Genomic DNA, 22373 nt, shown 5'->3' with positions numbered 1-22373 from the left:
AATTAAAAGAGACTTTTTCATTACCAATAACTACTGTTGTCCAATGTCAAAACACTACTATGGCAGAACAACCTAGCAGCGATCAAAACTAGCCTTTATCACATCAAAACAACTCAAACAATAAACAAAACTAGTAGACTAAGGTTAGAAAATCAGCTCATCCAATTTTTTTGTGAGTGTTGTCCACTGGGAACCTCTAAGAAACACCTCTTGTATGATCCTCCTTGTAAGTATTTGTGGTGTATAATTAATTCTTAATGCTAAGTTCGAGTTATAATCTTTTTGTTCATTTAGCGATAGGCTTTTTAAGTAAATGTTTAAAAGCTAACTAAAACTCATTTTACGGAACAATATTGAAGTTGTTTGTTACTACATTCTGTTTGATTGTTATAGTTATACATCACATGCATGTTCTATACTTATTTGATTCAATTGTTATGGATTTTTTATTTAATGAGTCAATGAATTCACCACATTTTTCATTTTACATATTTAGAAATAGAAGGGTAAGATGCTTATTTTTGGTCAAGCAAATGCTATTATAAGATGCTTCGTATTGAACCAAAAAAAAAAAAAAATCCCCGAATAAACCCGACTAACCCGAAAAATCCGAGAGTGAAAAACCCGACTTATGTTGGTTTGGTTTGATTTATCGATTTAAAAACCCGATACAATTGGTTTGGTTTGATATTTGAAAAATCCGAACCGACCCGGTCCATGTACACCCCTAGTTGCAAGAGCAATGACAGACAACTAAGCAAGAAGGCAGTGAAATTGAATTAGAAAAAGCAGCCAATTAAAGACGACTTATACACGACTTTTCACTTTAGGTTTTATAGACACGTGTTAGGATCGGGAGTCTAGGATCGTGCGGAATTAGACAAAGCAGCCAATTAAAGACAATAACAAGGATAATAGGAGACAAAGATTTAACGTGGTTCGGTCAACTTAACCTACATCCACAATCAAAAGAGGAGCAAATTTACTAACACCAATGGATACAAAAGAGAGTACAAAACTGTTATATCCCGTATTTTTATACATTGGGACAACCCGGATTAATTATGATAAGTTAGGGCCAAGACTATTCCGGGATTTGAAGTCGGGACTTTTGACCTTTGATTTTATTTTGAGACATAAGTTATATATGAAATTGTTGGCATTGAACACTTAGGAAAAATTGGGACCAAAATTCATGAATTGGAGATTTAAAAATCTTGCACAAAATAAGGCCTTGGCCGTGTGGTCCTTGGAATGGTCCCACACATTGTTGTGGCCAATTCTAATTGATCCAACACATGTGTGGGACATGGGACACATGGATAAATATTGTGGTAACTTAAAAAGATGACCTCAAGTCATCTTCTTACCATTCCACACTTAGACAAAAAAAATATACCAAGAAGGTGAAAAACTCCACCATTCTCGGCCAAGAGGAGAAAAAAATCAAGATCATTTCTAGCCCTTCCAAAATTAATTCTTTGGCTCAAACCCAATAATTAGAGGTCCCTAAGTAACGTGGAAGCATTGTTGGAGCGATCAAGTCATTCGTTTAAGAGATCGCAAACCCTAACCCATTGTGGAATTGAAGAAGAAAGGTAAGTTTTGATCTTGTTTTATGTGTTGTGAGTGTTTTATGCATATTGTAGTATGTTAATAGGGGTGAAATTTGTGAAATATAGTATGTTGGAAGTGGGTTGTGTGATGGGTGTGTTAGCCGTGTGAGGTGTGTGTGTGTTGTGTGGTATTGAGTTGATGAAATAAATTCTTGTAGCATGTTTGATTGTTGTAGAGTGGAGAAGAGAATAAAAATCATCAACATATGTATATGTGTGTAGTGGGGCCGTATATAGCCCCAATGTATGTCGAAGATCGCATTAATATCGCTTAGCGTTTTAGTTGTTGTCGTTATGAATTCTAGTTGGAAATAAGTGTTTAATGACTCAAGAAAGATGTTGAAATTGTGTGGGCTGATTTAAGGCTTATTATGCGTTTGATGTAATTCGTATATTTTACGAGAATGACATCGTTATAGTGTGGATTGTTGAGATAAATCATGACTTGAAAATGAGGAATGTGGAAAAAGGGGCTGCTCTCGGTTTAGGGGCTGTTTTCGGCCCAATTTGGAGAAATTGTTGGATCGTGGAAATATTATGTGAATTGTTTAGAATGTCTTTGAATATTTTTGGTAAAGATTCGGGTTGATAATTGAATGTATGAGCGATAATGTGGCTTGAATGTAAGCCGTCGAGTTAATTATTATGAATGTTGTTGAATGATGAAAAAGAGAGTATTAATGTAATATTGTCTTTCGGATTGGTTATTGGAGTTGCTAGGTTGGTTATTGTTGTTGTTGTTGTTGTTGTTGATTTTGGACGAGTTAAATTCTCGGGTTGGCCTATTTACAGGGGAAATGCTGCCGAATTTTCTACAGAATTTAGAGTTAGTTTGGAATAAATCGCTTAAGTGCCTATGTTTAATATTGGATATTCGTTGGCATATTTGTAGACCTTGGGGAGCCTGAGACGTAGATTGGGATTTACGTTAGATAGGCTAGCTTGGAGTGCGTACGAGGTATGTAAAGCCCAATCCTTCTTTCTTTTGGCATGCTTTAGTTTTCAATAGGCTAGATTATAAGCCTTGAGGAAAATTCTAAGATTCGAAATCCGAGCATGTTATGATCCTTATATATTCCTTGGCACTCTTATGTATGATTTGGTGAAATATGAATCATTATGCCTTTGAAATAATCGCTTTCCGAACTTTGCATAGAAAGGTTTCACTTTAAAGAATTTCGAAATTCTTGAATGTCATATCCTTCGCATAAAGGCTCGGATTGTTCCAATATTTTTATAGAAGTTGGCATGATGTATAGTGAGTATGTTTTCCATAGGCGGGCCCGACTCGGGTCGATACCCATCCGTGGGTCCCGCGACTTTCCTTTATGTAATTCAGAGAATTTTTGAAAGAATTTGTTATGACTATTATTTCGATTTTCAAGTATGGTCATTTTACTTATGTTTGAGTTCATGACAATGATTTTATGCATATGGCTACTCACGACTCTACTCGTGCATTCTGTTATCTCTTTCGCCGAGTCCCGGGCCGGTTCTGTTGTCGTGCGCACTTTGATATACTCCGGAGTTATGCTGTGTTTATGATTCATCGAGCCACTCGCTAGAGGGCTATGTTCCACTTACATTTGGTGTTATGATGTGTATGGTGTTATGTTGTGTTATGATATGTGACGGGGAATATGGAGATTTGAAACTTTCTGGTGTTATGCTGTGTTATGGCGCCATTGACGGGCGAGCGACCATATTCTTCTGTACCCTATGCATGACTTATATTTTTGAAAATTAAACATTTTGATATAGTGGATTTGTACTTATTTTCTGTGCTACTATTTTGTTTACGTCTCAGATTTGTTTCTGTATCTTCTGCTTTGCATACTCAGTACATATTTTGTACTGACTCCCTTTCTTCGGGGGCTGCATTTCATGCCCGCAGGTACAGACGCACAGTTTGGTGATCCACCAGTCTAGGACACCCTCTTCTGCCGTTTGGAGTGCTCTTCTCATTTCAGAGCATATATTTTGGTATATATTCGTTCGCCGTGTATGTATATTTGTTCAGGGGTACGGCGGGACCCTGTCCCGTCATATGTTTCGGTTGGTCTGTTTAGAGGTCTGTAGACGTATTTGTGGGTGTGTGTGCCTACTTCTGTTCAGATGTGTTTGTATGATCCTATTCGCTATGGCAGCCTTGTCGGTGTGCATTTTGTATATGTTTTGGGGCCGTTGTGCCATTTGATAGCCTTGTCGGCTTTTGATATATATACGTATGCATATGGTCGTGTTGAAATGTGTCTGAAACAGTTTGATATAAATTGAGGCAGCATGTGATATTTGTGCCTATATACGCTATCTGTATGTGATTCAATTTGGATAAGTTCGTTAGGGTGCCCAACTCGGGCATTAGTCACGGCCTACGGGGTTGGGTCGTGACAAAAACAACAAAAGAGAGTACAAAATTAGAGTAATTAAATACTCTAATATCCCAAAAACCCAAGAGAATAATCTCACAAGATCACTCAAAAAAGGGTTCACACAAGTGTTTCCCAACACAACTTTCTTACAAAATACTCTCTATAGAAGAACACAAATTCAACTGAGTTCTTCTCCAATTGATGTGTTTACAACTATGGGAAGCTCTTCTATTTATAGCAAGAGGTACTTGGTCTCCAAGTTTGTGATGCCATGGGTAATGCCATGAACACATGTATCCACCACACATATTAAAACTTGGTGCCCAAGTTCATTGCTAATAGGCTTATGCCTATATCAGAATGAAGGTCATATTACAAATCTCCACCTTGGCCTAATTTTTGGCCAATGCAGTAAATATTGCTCCACCTCCTTCAAAACGCCCTAAAGGGCAAATTTCAAAATTTCATGATGTCAGAATCAGACGGATCTCCGTCTGATGTCGAAACAGTAGCAACACCTGTAATAGCAGATCCCAATAACGTATACAACATCCCAGACTTACGTACCTTCATAACGACAAGAGCACCTCGAGAGACTTCAAGAAATCTACCTCCACCTTCATCCATGAGAAACGTGTAAATCTTCTGCTTCAAGTAGAGTCTATTCTCTATTGTCCTTTTCATAGACAGATCTTCCCACATGCCTTTAGCAGTGGTCTCCGAAGCTACTTCACGTAATACATCAGAGAGATTTAGTATAATACTATATCTCGCCCTTTTATCAAGGTTGACAAACTCCTCATTCATCATTTTTTCTGATTTGTTCTCCTTTTCTTACAGCGCCATATCTGAACCATCCTGAACTAGGATAGCTTCCATCTTCAACTGCCACATTCCAAAGTTTGTACTTCGGTCAAATTTCTCAACGTAAATCTTCATTATTGTCATGGTGACTATTAGAACAAAACCCGGATTAACTAGGCTCTGATACCAATTTGTTAGGATCGAAGTCTGGGATCGTGCGGATTAGACAAGGCAGTCAATTAAAGGCAATAACAAGGATAATAAGAGACAAAGATTTAACGTGGTTCGGTCAACTTGACCTACATCCACAACCAACATAGGAGCAAATTTACTAACACCAACGGACACAAAAGAGAGTACAAAACAACAAAAGAGAGTACAAAATTAGAGTAATTAAATACTCTAATATCCCAAAAAACACAAACTCAACTGAGTTCTTCTCCAATTGGTGTGTTTACAACTATGGGAAGCTCTTTTATTTATAGCAAGAAGTACTTGGTCTCCGAGTTTGTGATGCCATGAGTAATGTCATGAACACATGTATCCACCACACATATTAAAACTTGGTGCCCAAATTCATTGCTAATAGGCTTATGCCTATATCAAAACGAAGGCCATATTACAACATGTAGCTCAGGTTTTTTTTTTTTTTTTTAAAAGTACAAATTATCCTTGATTTGAGTTAAAAACTATCGAAATCATGGTGTTTTATACAACAGAAAATCCGCTTCCTTTTCCCCTCTCGAAGAAGGAAAAATAAATAAATCAATGCAAAAGAGAGAGAAGAAGATAGAATAAGAGTGCGAAGAATACTAATCCAATATAGGAGTAATTCATGAGTCTAGTATTTAATATAAACTATTTTTGTTATAAATTCAGACTAATTGTCTATTAGCAAAGTTTTTGTTGAGGCTAAAAATATTCTTTTGGTCAAGTTTTGTTACTAAAGATATAAAATATTTGACCAACAAAAATTCGAAGTAACAATAGGTATTTTTTTTAGAGTTATTGGTCAAAAACACGCCTGAACTATCATTTTTTCGTACGTTTCCTACCTGAACTATCATCAACTATTTGTCAAAGCACAACTCAACTATTAGTTGTTCACTTTTCCTACCTATATCGTTCAGGTAGGAAAATTGAGCAACTAATCATTGAGGTAAGTTTTGACAAATAGTTGGTGATAGTTCAGGTAGAAAACTAGCATACTTGATACGTAAGGTAGAAAATTCACCAAAAAGTGATAGTTCAGGTGTGTTTTTGGGACCATTATCTTTTTTTTATTATATTACAAATGTTTGAACAATCGAAATCCGTTGAAATCTCAAAGATTTTTAAAATCCACATTAAAACAAAGGACCATTAAGACACGGTCCGTGGTTCAGAAAATACATCCAGAAAAAGAAGTAAAAAAAAGGAGAGAAGAGCGAAGGTTTTACCTTGCATAGTAGTGATTTGCCGGAGAAAACAATGACAATAAATTCCCTTGCCTAAAATGTTCGAACAAGATCTTCAAAAATCAAACGCGCATACGGAATTTACTGCTTCCTGGTCGGAGTAGACGCGGGGAAGGGAGGTTCTTATAATATAACCTGATTAAAATCAATCGCAATCGATTTCTTATAAAATCAACCACTCTTTTGCAAATCAGACTGAATTGGGATAAAATTGAGATGAACTAACTGATCAATTAATTAATTAGGTTTCTTGACTCAACAAAATAAAATAAGTATTTTCAATAATGGACTAATTATGCTAATTAAGCTATAAATGATCTTGATTTTATATTTTAAAAACGTGTATTCAATTAGATGCTGTTTTAGCAGACAACCAACTATACTACTCTCTCTGTTTCAATCTGTTTGTCTGATTTTGATTTGAAACGGAAGTTAAGAAAGTAATTGTTTGTCTGATTTTGACTTGAAACGAAATTTAAGAAAGTAAAACTTTTTAATTTTGGGGTCTTAAATTAAAGATATTTTGAATGTACCAAAATGTCCTTTAATCTTGTGGTGTTAAATATGTCATGTGAAAAATTAGAATTAAAGAGTTTCCATAAAGGAAAGAGACATTCTGTTTTAAACAAACTAAAAACGAAAGTAAGACAAACAAATTAAAGCAGTGCGAGTATAATAATCTTCAAAATTTGAATTAATAGACTTGTGAACTTTAAGCACATAATAAAGCAAAATAAATATTCTTTAAGGGTACCGGTCGCCTTTGTTAGATAACGCTTTATTTTTAATTTGAATTTTTTCGTGTGAATTTAATTCAGTCCGGTACGTGAATATCAGATTCACAGTGGGAATTCAAAATAAAAAGAAAAAGGTTTAAAATAAAAAAAGTCTCTGCGTTTACTCTTTGCTAATCACATGTCACCAAACACTGACCTTACCCAGTTGGTACTCGCCGCCTGGAGGACATACATAAATCAGAGGCCACACATTCTGTAATACGGGTGGAAGGATGTTATATTGATCATCAACAACGCTGTACTGATCAGCCACGGGCGAGTTGTTGCGTTGATCAGCCACGTGTGGGTTGTTGATTCCCAGATATGATAGGGAGTTTCTTAGCGGGTAATTTTTGGTAGTTTAATAAAGAGTTTCAAGCAATAGACTGAGAGGACATCACAATTGCCTATCCCCCCCCCCCCCCCCCCCCCCCAAAAAAAAAAAAAAAAAAAACAACGCCAAACTGTTTACTGCTAAAAATGGGATTTAGGACAACAATTAAATGTGCTTGAAAGGGGTTAAAGACAAGTAAATCGTTTTCGATCAGAGACAAGATTTAGATATATATTATGAAGCTTGTGGTATTTCGAGACTCAACAATGAAGTTAGGGCTACAAGTGTGAAGAATGAGATCTGATGAGTTATGATACCTTATGTTTTAATGATTGACAAAGCCTAAGAAACCAGATATAATTAGGCTCACTTGCTTGAACTTGGTTAACCTCATGTGCTGCTATGTTGACATGCTCCGTAAAGAATCAGACGCAATTAGTCACACTACACAAGCTACAGGACATGTTCATACATGAAGGACCAGATATGTTATCAGAGGGACCAGATGAGATCAGGTTCCCAACAGGATATGTTAATATATGAAGGACCAGATACATCTTCAAAGGGACCAGATAAGATCAGGCCCCTGGCTATTGCTCGGTCAACTATACAGCTATAAAGCTACTGACATTGCAGCAGTGTGGAAGCATAGCAGCAGAGTTGTTGCAGCCAATTCAAAGAACATATGAGGGACCAGGTTCCTCTAGATGAAAAGTCAACTCTACAACTGTAAAGCTGCTGACACAGTAGCAGTATAGTAGTGCAACAATGCAGCAGCAAAGTTGCTTTATGGGCTGTCACCTTCACTCTTCCTCTATACACCTTCACTCTTCCTCTACATATACAAACATCATGTTCAAGTGAAGATTCATTCTTGCACAAATCAGAAAATTGCTCCATCCTAAGTACAAGTCTATACCTCTCAAGGTGTTCCTTAAGAATAAAGCCTCAACAAGCCGAAAGACTAGATCCTAGAACTGAAGATGCTTTAAGTCCTTAGGTTATTGAGTCTTTGTTGTCTTGTTCTATAAATTGTAAACCTACTCTTCACTAAAAGGAAGCTAGTTATAGGTGTTCTAAATTCTCAAGGTTGCTTCCACAAGCTCTTGAGTGGTACACTAGGCTAAAGTTAATCTAGGTGTATTAGTGTGTGGGTGGCTAAAGTTAGTCACGGTGTTGAATTCTCAAAGGGTGCCTTTGAGTGGTACACTAGGCTAGAGTTAGTCTAGGTGTATTCGTTTGCTTGGCTAGAGGTAGTCAAGTGTGAAGGTTACAATAGGGTGTATTGTAAGGGTGAGGGATTATGAGAGTTAATTCCTAGCTTACAATCGGTTGTAATCTAAAGTTGCTGTTAGTGGAGTTGAAATCCTACTGGGGTAGGTCGTGGTTTTAATCCCTTGAGCAAGGAGTTTTCCACATAAATATCTTGCCTTCTTTACTTACTGCACTACATAAGGGAACTGGTACACAACCAGGTCCCTCATGTACTGTTTGGTGGACGCACAACCTCTAACAAGATCCCTATTTCTTCTCCATGAAGGTATATTTCCTTACACAAACCCTGAACTTTTCAACATGAAAGTACAAGTTAAATGACTACTTCACAGTACAAACATTTCATCAAATAGTGAACCAAGGCTCGAGGCCGATTGACGGGACAAGCGTTGTTGGGAATGCATTCCAGTTGTAAAAGGAGTCGAGAGCGGGGGCAAAAGGTCCTGTGGCGACCACTTTATTATTCACTTGACCACAGGGCATCTTATGTCTCGCCGAGATGGCATCGACCCAAGATGTACCCGGATGATGATGCGAGGGCGCATCGGGGTTGTGACGGGGAACCTTTCTATTAACCTGGATCAGGTTAAATTAAAAACCTCCACGTGTCGGTCTCTGATTGGTCCACCTACCACACCCGAATTTCACCCCATACAAGAAATCTTAGCACTACCTACTTATCACTTGCCAGGGCTAAGTACTTATTCCCATGGGTTGAGGAAATTAAAGAAATCAATATAGGAATGGAGGTCAAGTTTACACATATTTTGAGGGAAGGGAATAAATAGCAGATGCATTGGCTAATCAGGTAATTGATACAAGATCTTTTCATTATCATACTTTTCAAGAATTGGATATTCATAAAAAAGAAATCTTAAACAGTGACAAGTCTCAAATTCCTTATCTAAGGATTAAACAAAAACATTAAAGGGCACTCAATATATGTACTGATATGCATATTCAAAGGTATCATCAGGCCTGACATCTTTGGCAAGTACTACACAAGAAACATAGAGTCTATCTGAAGCAAAGGGAGTTTTGAGCTAAATACATGTTGAAGGGATTTTCAGCAAACAAGGAAGCATATAACAGCAAGAACACAACAAAGAAAGGGAAAATCTATTACCTTGGTTTATCTATAACTATCGGTCAGTATTTTTGGGTACAAATTGCATAAATCAACGTTCAACCATCACATTGGGAGCTGGAATGATTCATCGATATCAAAAGCCAACATATGGAGATTTGGTGGAGTCTCAAGCTCAAAAATCCTAGATTCAGCTCTTGCAAGGCAAAGATAAGGCATAGAACAGTTGAAGGAACACAGAATAATGAAGGAAATGAAGATTGAAAGATGAAGAATCGTTACCTTGGGATAAGGAAGATCGACGATGGCGTGTTGATTGACCACCTGAGACATAGATCAGATATATGGCAACAATAAATCGATTTTGAGACTAGATTGAGCTCCGATCATCACTTTCAAGTCGGCGATGGTCAGATTCAGAGAGAGAGAGAGAGAGTCTGCTGAAGAGAGAGAAGCGCATGCAAAAATTTAAGGCAACAAAAAATATTTTATCCAAATGTAATATTTGTTTGTTTTATTTTTCCCTTTTATTTCTGTATTTAGACATAATGGGACCTTTTGGACCTTTTTTAAATGAACAAAATACACAATTGGGAGATTTTTTTTTTTTTTTTTTTAAAATAACTTATTCACATTCAATATTTACATCAAATTACATAATTTAATTTTAGCAATTAAAAATAAAAATCATATCATTTCGTCACAGTTAAATAATAATGTTTCTATGACATAAAAACTGCATACCTTATATTTATTGATTTAGTATAAATTTCATAATACTTATTTTTTAAGCAGCTTTTACACTCAAACTTGTGGAATTTACATCGAAATTTCCTTATTGTGCGCTCAAATCTTCGGTCTTCATCGGAATAGAAAAAGAAAATTTTCAGTCCTTAAATTTTCGTTCTTTCCGGTCATTATTCAGTACTAACAATTTATGCTTGAAAACAGAAAATGTAAAAAGGGAGAAATATTATGACTCTTTTTAACATATATGAGATGATTGAGCAACTAGTGAAGTTATATGGTGAGCAATATCAGGATGCTGTGATTAAAGGTCTACTAATTACAGATAGTAGAAGGAAGAAAAACAAATCATTTGATCGAGTTAATGGAAACAAATGGTCAAAATAGATTAGTGTTATAAACAAAGAAATCTGCAAATCAAATCTTTGATGAAAGATTTAAGGATTTGGAAAATACATGTAGGGCGGATCTAGGGGGGCTCGAGGGTGTTCAACAAAAAGTTACACTGTATAAGGTTTATTTTTTATTTTTTATTTTGTATGTACATATATAGATTTTGAATCCCCTAAACACAAGAATAGAGGTTGACTCAGTAGTTTAGGGGGTTCAAAATCCACCTTGAAGTTCCAAGTTCAAATCTCAAGCAGAATTGGAGAAAAGAAAAGATAATGCATGTAAATATCGCCCTATGAAGTCGAAGAAGATGGCAAAATCATCAGCTTGGAGTGGATGATTAATCAAGGCTTAAGCAAGCTTCTTGTATATGGTGAGAGAGACCTTACTTAATATATTTTCAAAGGTGACATATATATCTAGATCAGAAATTGACAATTTTAACATAGAACGAGTCGATAATTTACTTGGTGTTGTACACATGTTTTGTCGCCCATTAGGTGATGACGTGAAAACTAGAGAAACCACGAATACTGCAAGATTAGAAACTGTGCGTGAGGATTTGAAGGATAAAACAACTTTATTTGATATCAAGTTCGAAAGGGATCAAAACAGTTCTAATTATCATTTGTTGGGTGATGTGGACAACAAGATGTGCATGCAGATATGGTAACCAAAGAAAGTTTTATTTCAGAAGAATGCAACAATAGATATTATGGTACATTGAAGTAGCAATGGACAAAGCATTTCCCAAATTTAAATTGGATCTATAGTGGCATCAACTATGTGAAACTGTGGAAAAGCTTCAGCCAAGAGCAAGTATTCAACAAGTGATATGGAGTATGCCACCAATTGGAAGGATCAAAATAAACACAGATGGGAGTTACATTGAGCATACAAACAAAGCTGGTAGGAGGTATAGCAAGAGATGAAAGGGAAATCTTATTTATGCTTTTGCAATTCCTATCAAAGGTAAAAATCACAACATGATTGAAGCTGTGGCACTTAGATATGCTAGAAAATGGATTCAAGATACTGGTTATAGAGACTGTTGTATTGAATCAGACTCTTTGATTGTAGCGGAAATGTTGAAAAAAAAATGACCACTAACAATCTGATTATCCAAGATATTGTGGAAGATACAGTTGAAATGATGCAACAACAACAGATCACTGTTAAGCACTGCTATAGAGAGGGGAACCAAGTTGCAGACTTCCTAGCTAAGCATGCTACTACTCTGGACAATCAGCTTATCATCCAGGACTTACAACATCTGCCAAGAGAAGAAATGGGAGCTTACATTTTGGATCAAAGACAGATGCCTATTATAAGGATTAGATATGACAAAGCTAACTTTTTTGTGAGCTAAACTGTGTAAATAGCATTATATATTAGAGAATGTATAGCTACAATTCTCTACTAACTAGAGTGCTTGCAAGATGTGCATGTATATCTGGGGTATGGTCTAGCCCTCCCCTTATTTTGTGTTTGCATAAAATGATATAAACACCCCAGGACACTTATCCTGGAAAAATTCAAAAAAAAAAAAAAGTTCGAAAAAGGATTAATGAAAATACCTTGTTTATTAGGGGTGGGCATGGTACAGTAGATACCGATTACCCGACCAAAACCGAATTTTTTGGTACAAAATTAATTATTTAGATGTTGGAATATATTTCTTGTACTTTATTTTGAATATTTTTACATGTGCAATATGTTAATATGATATCATTGGTTGAAATATAATGTCCTCTTTGTGTACCAAAATATCTTGATTAAAAATGTCGTTTTTGTATTGATTAACGAAGGAAATTGTTTGTACTTTCTTCTGATTTTTTTTACATATGTAAGGTGTTAGTATGATATAATTAAGACTTTTTTTAATATTCGGAGTCATAATTCTCTATTATATGAGTATATGTAAGTCAAAGTCGAACAAACTATGGTTACTGAGTTACCATACTGCAAAATATTGAAACCAAACCTAAAAATATCGAACCATACCGAATTAATTTGATATGATAATGATACAGTACTTTTTAAAAACTGAAATTACCAAACCGAAATTTTAGATACCCTACCATGACCTTCATGAGAAATTTGATAGCTTATGAGAACTACTCATCATCTGATGTATATCCTTATTTTTTAAATTACCCGCATATAATGACTCAACTTAATGGCTCACATAGAGATGTGAATTTTCTTTGCCAAAACAAAATCATCTTTAAGGATCTAGGAGATGACAAAGAAGTGGCCAACATCTTCAATAAACTTTCAGATGGGGTGAGAGTCACTCACTTCTATTACATAAGAAAAAGAATGCAACAAATTGATTTAACATTGTGAAAAGCCATGGAATCAGATGATGGCAAATTTGAGACACAATTATGTTAACAAGGAGCTAGTCATTATTGTAATTATATATAAACAATTGTTGACCCTCACTATTCCATGCATGCAATTTGTGTGTTGATGAGCTTAATATTGCGTCAAAGATTGTGCATTAATTGACTATACATATGAGAAGCATAAAAGATGTCTTTTCTTTTATACAATTGTGTCTTCATATATAGAAGAAGCAAATTTTGAATTATCAAACACCCTCCCCCTCGTCACTAATGTATACAAACAAATAATACTACTAGCAATTCAGCCAATTTTGACCCACTAATGCACGGTCAAATTCAGCTAATACGTGCTCTTAATGGTGTGGTTGATGCATTGACTAATATTGGTGTAACCGAAAAGCAGAAGACTCTGTTCACTAAGGCCATATCATTGCCCAGAAATATTAAAGCCATAATGAAAGTAAACGAGATAACATTCCTAAATTTAGGACTACAACCACAAAGAATCGTTTTACTTTTGGGGTGCGCTTAAAACACAATTAAATTGATAGATACACCAGAAAAAGAAAATACAAGAAAAAGAGATGAATGAAATGCTATATAAACCTTTGAAAGAAAAAAAAATTCTTTCTGGTACTGTCATCACTACCTTTCTGCAGCAGAGCTTTCTGTAATCTACACTTCTCAATAGATTGTATTTCTATCTCTGCAGGCTGCCATATGAACTATTTGCAAGCATGCCGAGATTCAGACCTCCTTAGGCAGCTTGTAGTCTGGTAAGATCAAATAAACCACTTCTTAATGACAATGGAAATTTCCTTCTTCCACGATTCAACATATCGCGCTTATTCCGCTTTTTTTAGTGGATTTTAGGGAAGTCACCAGTGATAAAAGAGACTGGACAATCATAGGATTGGTGAAAGTGTTCATTTCCAGAAAAATCACTTTGTTGTGAATGGTTTTTGGCATACAAGTAGCTGCTGGTCGCTTCCATCCTAGCTTCCCAGCGGATTTGTATGGCTAACGTACGTGCTTTCTATATGGGGCCAAATGTATCAGAAAGAATAATCCAACCCTGTCAAGAATCCATATTCAAATTGTCAAAACATGTACAAACTGCAAGGAATCGTGGAAACATGAGTAACAACTGAAGGTGTTGATTCAATAAGAGCAGGAAAAATAAAGTGTAACCGAGAGTAATAGTCTCTTTGGCCAAGCTTTTGGGGAGCTAAAAGTGTTTATTTTAAAAAATTGAGGTATTTGGCCAAGCTTTTAGAGAAAAAAAGTGTTTCTGTGATGTATGGAATATATGACAAAGGTGAAGTTCCTTCGTTTTGTTTCAATAGAAGCTAGATTGCCGCCTTCAAATCCTTGTGAGGGTTTCACGCAGTTTCAGCAGTTCTTCCGCTTCCAGGACAAATTCGCCGATGGGAGGGCAGCTTTATCAGACTCCTAAGAGGCCACCAGAGACTACGATATAGACCAGGATCTATCAGCTGCTTGGTGACTGTCAATAAATAGGAAAAAGGGCACTGCCTCATCTTCTGACTGGCAGAGGTACTCAAATTGGATCAGTGATCAATTTCTAGGTTTCGTCGTAAACCTAATTGGAATGGTAGCAGAAGCTAAAAAAGTTGCTTTTCCCCAGAAGCACTTCTGGAACCTTTGCAAGCACAAATTACCGCTGTAATATTGGCAAAAGTGCTTTTCAATTTGATTAGCCCCGAACTGTTATGCTCCAAAAGCACTTTTACAAACAACACTTTTGACACAAACTTTTAAAAATAAGCAAATTTTGAAAGCTTGGGCAAATAAAGTCAACGTTAAAGAAAGAGTAAGCTGGAAGACCTTCACAAAGCAGAGCATGAAAATACAATATTACCTCAGGTCACAAAATACGATCCATCTCAAGAAGTAGTTCAAGCATACTGCAACCTTGTGAAGCGATGTGTGAAAGGAGCCCATTTGCATGGAGCAGATCATATGTTCGTGGATATGTAGGAAATGGTTCACACCTGCACAATTTTGGAAGCATTGTTATCAATACATCGCCAGAAGCCTTCAAGCATTTAACTTTAAAATCAGAAAGCTTATGGTCAATTAATCAACTAAGTAATTTGTCTTCTATATGAATCCTCTATATCCATTCAGCTCTTTTCAGGCTTGTTTCATTCCAATACTAAATAACTTGTCGTCATTATTTCCGTATAAAAATAAGCGGCTAAGATCATATTATGTAAGAATATTAAGGGAAAATTAAGAAACATGTATCAACAATAGATATCCTGCAGAAGAGTACCCAGTACAAACCTCAAAATTTCTGGTTCTTCTCTTTCTTTAAGTTCATATTCACACTCAACATAATTGATGGCTTTTCTGAAGTAAATTCTGAAGTAAACATTCAAGTTCTAGAAAAGATTGCAATCATATTTATGAAGTCAATCATCAAGTCAAAATGGAGATGCAAGCAAAGTGAAATTATATAGTAATTCATGCAACATGAACAAGAAGAAATTACGATAAGTAAAAGAACAAGAATTTTGGAGTAACTCTGTCAATAGCACCAATGAGAAAAGGACATACTAATTCTTAAGCAATAAACTGAATCACATTACAGCACTTCAAACACACTTAAATTTCTTATTTTGTATGTAATGCATTACGAAAAATACATCGTTGCTATTTATTTGGAGAATCTGCTGTAGTTTCTTCCACTATAATAATCTGACTGAAAAACTAATTGATAAGAAAATATGCCGGAATATTTCACTTATCCAAGAAAACTTAGAAGAATATTAAATATCTAGCATAAAGTATCCAAGTATGTATGTCTTTGCAAGTCTTGAAAATATAAAAGATAATGGGCTTTACCAGTTATGCAGAATAGCGGCAAAACCTCAATCAAGTATGAGAGGAAGTGTATTACGTGCCCCAAGAGGCACAACATTCATCATCCACACTGATTTACTTGCCTCCAACGTAGCAGCATTTAAGCCTCCATAATGTGCATTCATGTCCATGACATTCCGCAACGTATCATATGGAGGCAATGGATCCTCTTCACCCAGCCTCTTTGGATGGTCAGAGAAAATCAAGGGCGACAGCAATGACGAATAATTTCTCAAAGCTGATTTCCAGATTCTGAATCCTCAAAGAAATCATCAGCATGGACTCCCGCCCAAGAGCAAACCACAGGCAAATGAGTGATTGCTAAAAGGCTTTTTTTCATTTTTGGCCGAAATTAATGTCAGCAGTCGGCCGAAATTAATTACGGGCGCTAGCCAAAATATACAAAAACATATACATTGACAATGTGTGTGTATATATATATATATGACAGGGGAACCCACAACCGCTACCCTTTAGGTGCACACAGGGTAAACCCGCTCTTGTGCACAGCTCGCAAACCGCACAAGAGATATAATCAACACTAGACAAGTCCAGTGCGACGAGCTTGACCTAAAAGACAAATCCCCTGTTGTCATAGGCAAGGGGTTTCGAACCTGAGACCTCCATTATGGAAGCCGCATTCTCAACCAACTGCGCCACCCATGCAGGTAATATGGATATTATATGTATAATTAAACTTTATATACAAAACATATACATTTATCAGCTATTATTTTTCTGGATGGTTCAAAAAGGTAATTATCCCAAAGAAAAATGTACAAATAGCTGAAAGTTGAAGGATGAAGAAAAAGTCACACAAACCATTTTAACCAAACATACTTGCCATGAATTCCAATATCAGTTGAGTTCAGAAGACTGGAACTGTCGTGAATTGGAACCCACCGGTTACTTCTTTTCCCGGAAATACAGCGTGCAAGCGGTTGATAGTACAGTTGCGTGTCCTCTCCTTTACAAATGGGTTTGCGCGCTATATCAAAATGCAAAAGCTCATTATAGGAGGCTAAGTGGCCAAAAAATAATAATGCAAAAGTGTAACTATGGGAGTAGGTCTAAAATGGTCCCATAACTATACACTTACCGGTTTTAGTCCTTTACCTATTCAAAAACTTATTAAATTTGGTCTCCGTCTATTTTTTTATACAAACAGCGTATAAAATCATAAACTTTCGTGAGATTAATCGTGAAATCACTCCTCAGACCTATATTTCTCTCTCCCTGCTTCTTTTTCCTCAAGTTCCTCTTGTTTAAAAAAAAAAAAAAAAACGAGCATTCTGGCACTGGTGTCGCTCTCGAGTCTCTAAAATTCGAAAAGACAACCTCAGGCACAAAATTTCTGTAACCATTCTTCTCAAACACTGCTAAAAATTGGTAAAAACCGACAGAAAGACCGACGAATTCCATCGGTTTTTTCAATAATTTTTTTTTAAGAAAATCAACGGACTGTGTCAGTTATTTTTTTCACAGAAATGCACGAAAAAATATAATTATTTTATATATTATTTTCTAAAATAAACTGATGGAGTCCGTCGGTTTTTTATTTTTATTTTTTTATAAAAAAAACCGACAGAGACGGACTCCATCGGTTTTTAGAGCGAAAAAACAGTATAAATTAAATCAATGTAACTATATGAACAAAAAATACTAGTGGTCTAGTGGTAAAGCTCTTTAATGCTAAGGAATATACCCGGGTTCGATTCCAAGTTCCTACATTTCATTCTTTAATTTTCAAAAAAAAAAAAAAACACGTCGGTTTGTTTATTTTTTTAACAAAACCGATCGACTAGGTCGGTTTTCCGTCGGTTACGAAACGCGAGAGAGAACTTGAGGTTAAAGAATGAACATAAGGAAAAAAAGAAGAAGCAAGAAGAGAGAAATATAGGTCTGAGGAATGGTTTAACGATTAATCTCACGAAGGTTTATAAGTTTGTATGCTGTTTGTACAAAAAAAATAGACGGAGACCAAATTTGATAAGTTTTTGGATAGTTAAAGGACTAAAACCAATAAGTATATAATTAAGGGATCATTTTAGACCTGCTCCCATAGATAAGAGACTATTTATGGCCTTTTCTCGTGTTTTCTGTCAGAAGTGCTTTTCGAAAAAATACTTTTGGAGAATAGCAATTTGTGTTTGGTTAATCAATTTGAAAATCACTTTTGTCAATATTAGAGCAGTAATTTGTGCTTAGCCAATGTTCCAAATATGCTTTTGGGGAGAAACTACTTCCTTTAGGTTCTGAGTCAAGGTCTACAATGGATAAGGCCTTTTCATCTTAGATCACTGATCTTGACATTTTAGCTTTTCAATTTAATTAATCGAAACAAAAAGTTGCTTCAAGGAAGCTACAAACAGAAATAAAAGGAGTAAATGGCCTCCTCATATTGGCTTTCTCATTGGCCATACCTATCTATGTAGCATTGAGAATTTGCTGTCTTCCTGCTGTCCCAAAAGTGACCAATAAAGCTTTTTAGTAAACTCTTCCAATGGAGTAGACATGCTTCCTTTCTTTGCACTAGTAGAACTATCCAGCTGCTGCCCAGTTGTGGGTGACATTAAAATAAATAACCTCCAGGCTTGACTACACGGTCAATTTCAATTAAAAACAGTCCATCTGTTTTTTTAGATCATTATTTAGTTTCATGCTATTGAATTCATCGTGTTCATGAATTAACAGAAGCTGACATATAATCTTCAGAAGATCATATGCTTACTAAAATTATTCAGACATATTGATTGACAGTCGTTGAGGGATCCAAAAAAGAAACAACCAGTCTTATCTTTTATCTTAACAGGAAAAGTAAAACAAGAAAAAATCAAAAAGCACCATCTGATCGCAAGTACCTAATGAAATAATGATGGCAAAATACATTGATAGCCTCTTAACTTGTCAGTAAATTTCGTTTGGACACTCAAACTATTGTGTATTCGAATTGAGCACCTGAATACATGATAAGGTTTTCCTATTAGACACTTTCGACTCATTTTTGAAAAGTTTTGCACATCGTCGCAAGCGCCCATTACGTAAATAAGTTAATCACATAAGCTATGTCTCTCCCTTTAATTATACATATTAGTATCAATTGAAACATGAATGAGGTTTTACGGTTTATTGAGGCTAATATGCATAATTAAAGGAGAAGATATATTATAAGCAGTCAACTTGTCTACATTATGGCGCTTGAGAACACGTGCAAAAGCTTTTTCAAAATTTTGAGTTGGAAGTGTCTAATAGGAACACTTTATCAAATGTTCTAGTGCTCAATTGGAACAGGCCGTAGTTCGAGTGTCTAAATAAAATTTCCTTGCAAGTTTAAGGGGCTGCGAATGTATTCTGCCAATAATGATCTCAATCGACCCATAAACAGACTGCAGATTAGTTAAGTACACATAAAAAGATGATAAGAAAACAGTTGGCTAACCACAACTCCTAAAAACATAGCAAAGGAAATACTCTTTGCTGTCCCAAATGATTCCACACTGAGCACAATGAGCCATATCATAAGACAATGACGGAAATGGGAGCTGTTTCGACAAAGTTGCCTATTGACTGCTGGAAGTCCTCTCACAAGTGCTAACTGAACTTGGCTACCAGATGACTCATATGCTGCCACACAAAGAGCCATCAACTTCAGCGAAAGTAGGTGAGCACTGACGCTACCAAATCCGCAACCATTATCTAGTACAGTGCGAACCTGTTATTCAGACAAGACTAAAAAATTTATTTTCTTAAAGCGATAAAATGGTTAGCTACCTAAGTTCCAGCAATATGAAGCAGACATACATGCTATATGTGTTATTCATAAGAAACCAGCAAGGGAATGAAAGGTAGAACGAGAGAATATGTTTATGGAAAGAAAACCAAGATTTACATACACCAGCTTGAAGAAATGCTGCATCACTTGCAAGCCCAATCGTATCAGCAATAAGGTCGAATAATCTTTGACACTATCAACCATCATTCCATCATCTGAGTGGAAGGCAATTTGGTTCTCTTCCAGTAACATTAGTCTGGAAAAGGGGGAAAAAAGGCCTATTTAAAGCAGGCAAAATAATTTTAAAGCAGCATCACCTAGTGAAATAATTTCAAGATATATTCATGGAAATAAATCAATGAGATAATTACCATTTTGAACTGCTCAAAATATTAATAGCAGGAAAATGTATATGTATTGTATATTAAGTACAAATATACATATAATATACATGTTGTATACACAAATATACATATAATACGCATAATCAGTGTATAGGTTTTGTGTATTTTGGCTAGCACCCGTAATTAATTTCGGCTAACAGGCCAAAAATTAAAAATCCCTAGATTACTACCGGTGAGGTTGAAGGCTTAACACATGCATTAATCTACGAACATGTTAAATATTCGATTTAATGTTAGATCATCTCAGGGTAACAAAAACGAAAAAATCATCATGTTCATTCAATTGACTATACCTTTTTGTCATGCTTCCAGAAGAAAGGAACTGATCTTTGGTTAGCCTAACATTTCAACTCCCTATGACCAAGTCAGAGGAATCTTATAGTCTTTCGGAGAACGAATCAAATAAAGTGGTTTTTCCCTTGATTACTCACAATGTCGATCAAACTCATCTCCATCTTTCAACCCAGCTAGCGAATTTGCAGACACGTTATAACAACGCACATAGTTCTCTTTTTCCTTGCCACAAAATTCAATGTCCTCTATCCAATTGGCTCCCGGAGAAAGAATCTTTATCTCTAAATAATCGCTTCGCGCTTGTTCTTTAACTTTCTATAACTTGTATAGATATCAGGCTTTGCAGAGGAGGCCACAAAGTCAAAGGTACTCAAAGAAGATGATCCTAATAATGCTTATAGCACAACTTACTGACAAGGCCAGGGGCGGATCTACTTGGGGGCCGGGTGTTCACCCGAACACCCTCAGCAAAAAATTACAGTGTATATATAGGATAAATTTTTTTGTGTTTATTTGCATATATTAACTTTTGAACACCTTCGGCAAAAAATGACTGTGTATACTTAGTTTTTTTTTTTTTCCAAACACTTTGAATGAAAATCCTGGATCCGCCACTGGACAAGGCACAAGAGTAACCATCTTACTGGCGGTCTACGGCCGAACAGTATTGATAGTTTAGTCAGCAAAGGGCTTCTCATGATCAATAGGTACTAGTTACGGTTACAGCCTGAATTTCCAAAATTTTGTGAAAGCTAGAACCTTTCATCAGGTAAGATTTCTCGTATGTATCGCCCCGAATCCAAACAATTCTAATTAACATGAGTTAGACCACTATTTAAGCTTCCTCAAGACAATAACTAAAACTCCCAATTCGTGGAAAAATAATTACACGAAAAAGTCAATTGGATAAGTATAAGTTTTGATCCCACAGGTGTCCAATTCTACAACTAAAACAGGTAAATTCAGATAGTAAAAGCACTCCTCGAAATAGACTTGGATGTCATTAATAAACAGTCCAGAAAATGATAATTCTGAAATAACTACCACAGTTTACTTAAAAGAATCCAAATCCAGCAACTACTTCCTCAGATAAACCTGCAAAAGAAAAACACCAAATTCCACATAAAAAATCAATAACAAAACAACAACAAAAACACCACCACCTCAATTTTAAACTAGCTAAGGTAGACTATATAAATCCACTATATCGACAACTAGACAACATACCCAGTATGATCGCATAAGTAGGGTTTGGAGAGGGTGGGGTGTACACATACCTTATCTCTACCTTGGGTGAGGTAGAGAGGTTGTTTTTGATAAGACCCTCGGCTCAAGAAAAAACATGTTGGAAAAATACAAGAGTGAAAAGCTATAATGAAAATACTGAAGAAGAGAAAAGTATTGACAATAAAATAGTAAAGATAACCAAAGTAAAAGGAACAACAACAGTAATAAAATTGAGGAATACGATAATAATATAGCACAATAGTAGTGAGACTGGTAAAATGCTCTAAATTAGAGCCAATCTCTCTCATAGAAAAGAGAGAAAACGTTCAACTACCTATTAGCCTTCTACCTTAATACTCGACCTCCATCCTCTCCACTATATCATTTCAATACTCTAAAATTTTGTCTTTTTAAGGCAAATGGAGTCCTCTAAAACTAAGTCCTCAGATCAACCTCAAATAAAATGCCAAATTCCAAGGGGCGTCATTTTATACACTTGAGGACGAGTTCAGGGGTTCAATAGGAACAATACTTAATTGAGGTGTCAAAATGAAAAAAAGGAGCAAGTGGGGGCC

At 35.8% G+C, this 22373-nt stretch overlaps 1 pseudogene; it reads right to left on the bottom strand.

Annotated features, from left to right (window-relative positions):
- Positions 1-13728: 13728 nt before the first annotated feature.
- LOC132628334 (probable methyltransferase PMT5) lies at positions 13729-21269 on the bottom strand (annotated as a pseudogene).
- Between the last annotated feature and the right edge of the window lie 1104 nt (positions 21270-22373).

This window comes from Lycium barbarum, chromosome 2, assembly GCF_019175385.1.
Source record: "Lycium barbarum isolate Lr01 chromosome 2, ASM1917538v2, whole genome shotgun sequence".
Taxonomy (NCBI): Eukaryota; Viridiplantae; Streptophyta; class Magnoliopsida; order Solanales; family Solanaceae; genus Lycium; species Lycium barbarum.
The sequence above is the reverse complement of the archived record's forward strand: the minus strand, read 5'-3'. Positions and strand labels throughout refer to the sequence as shown.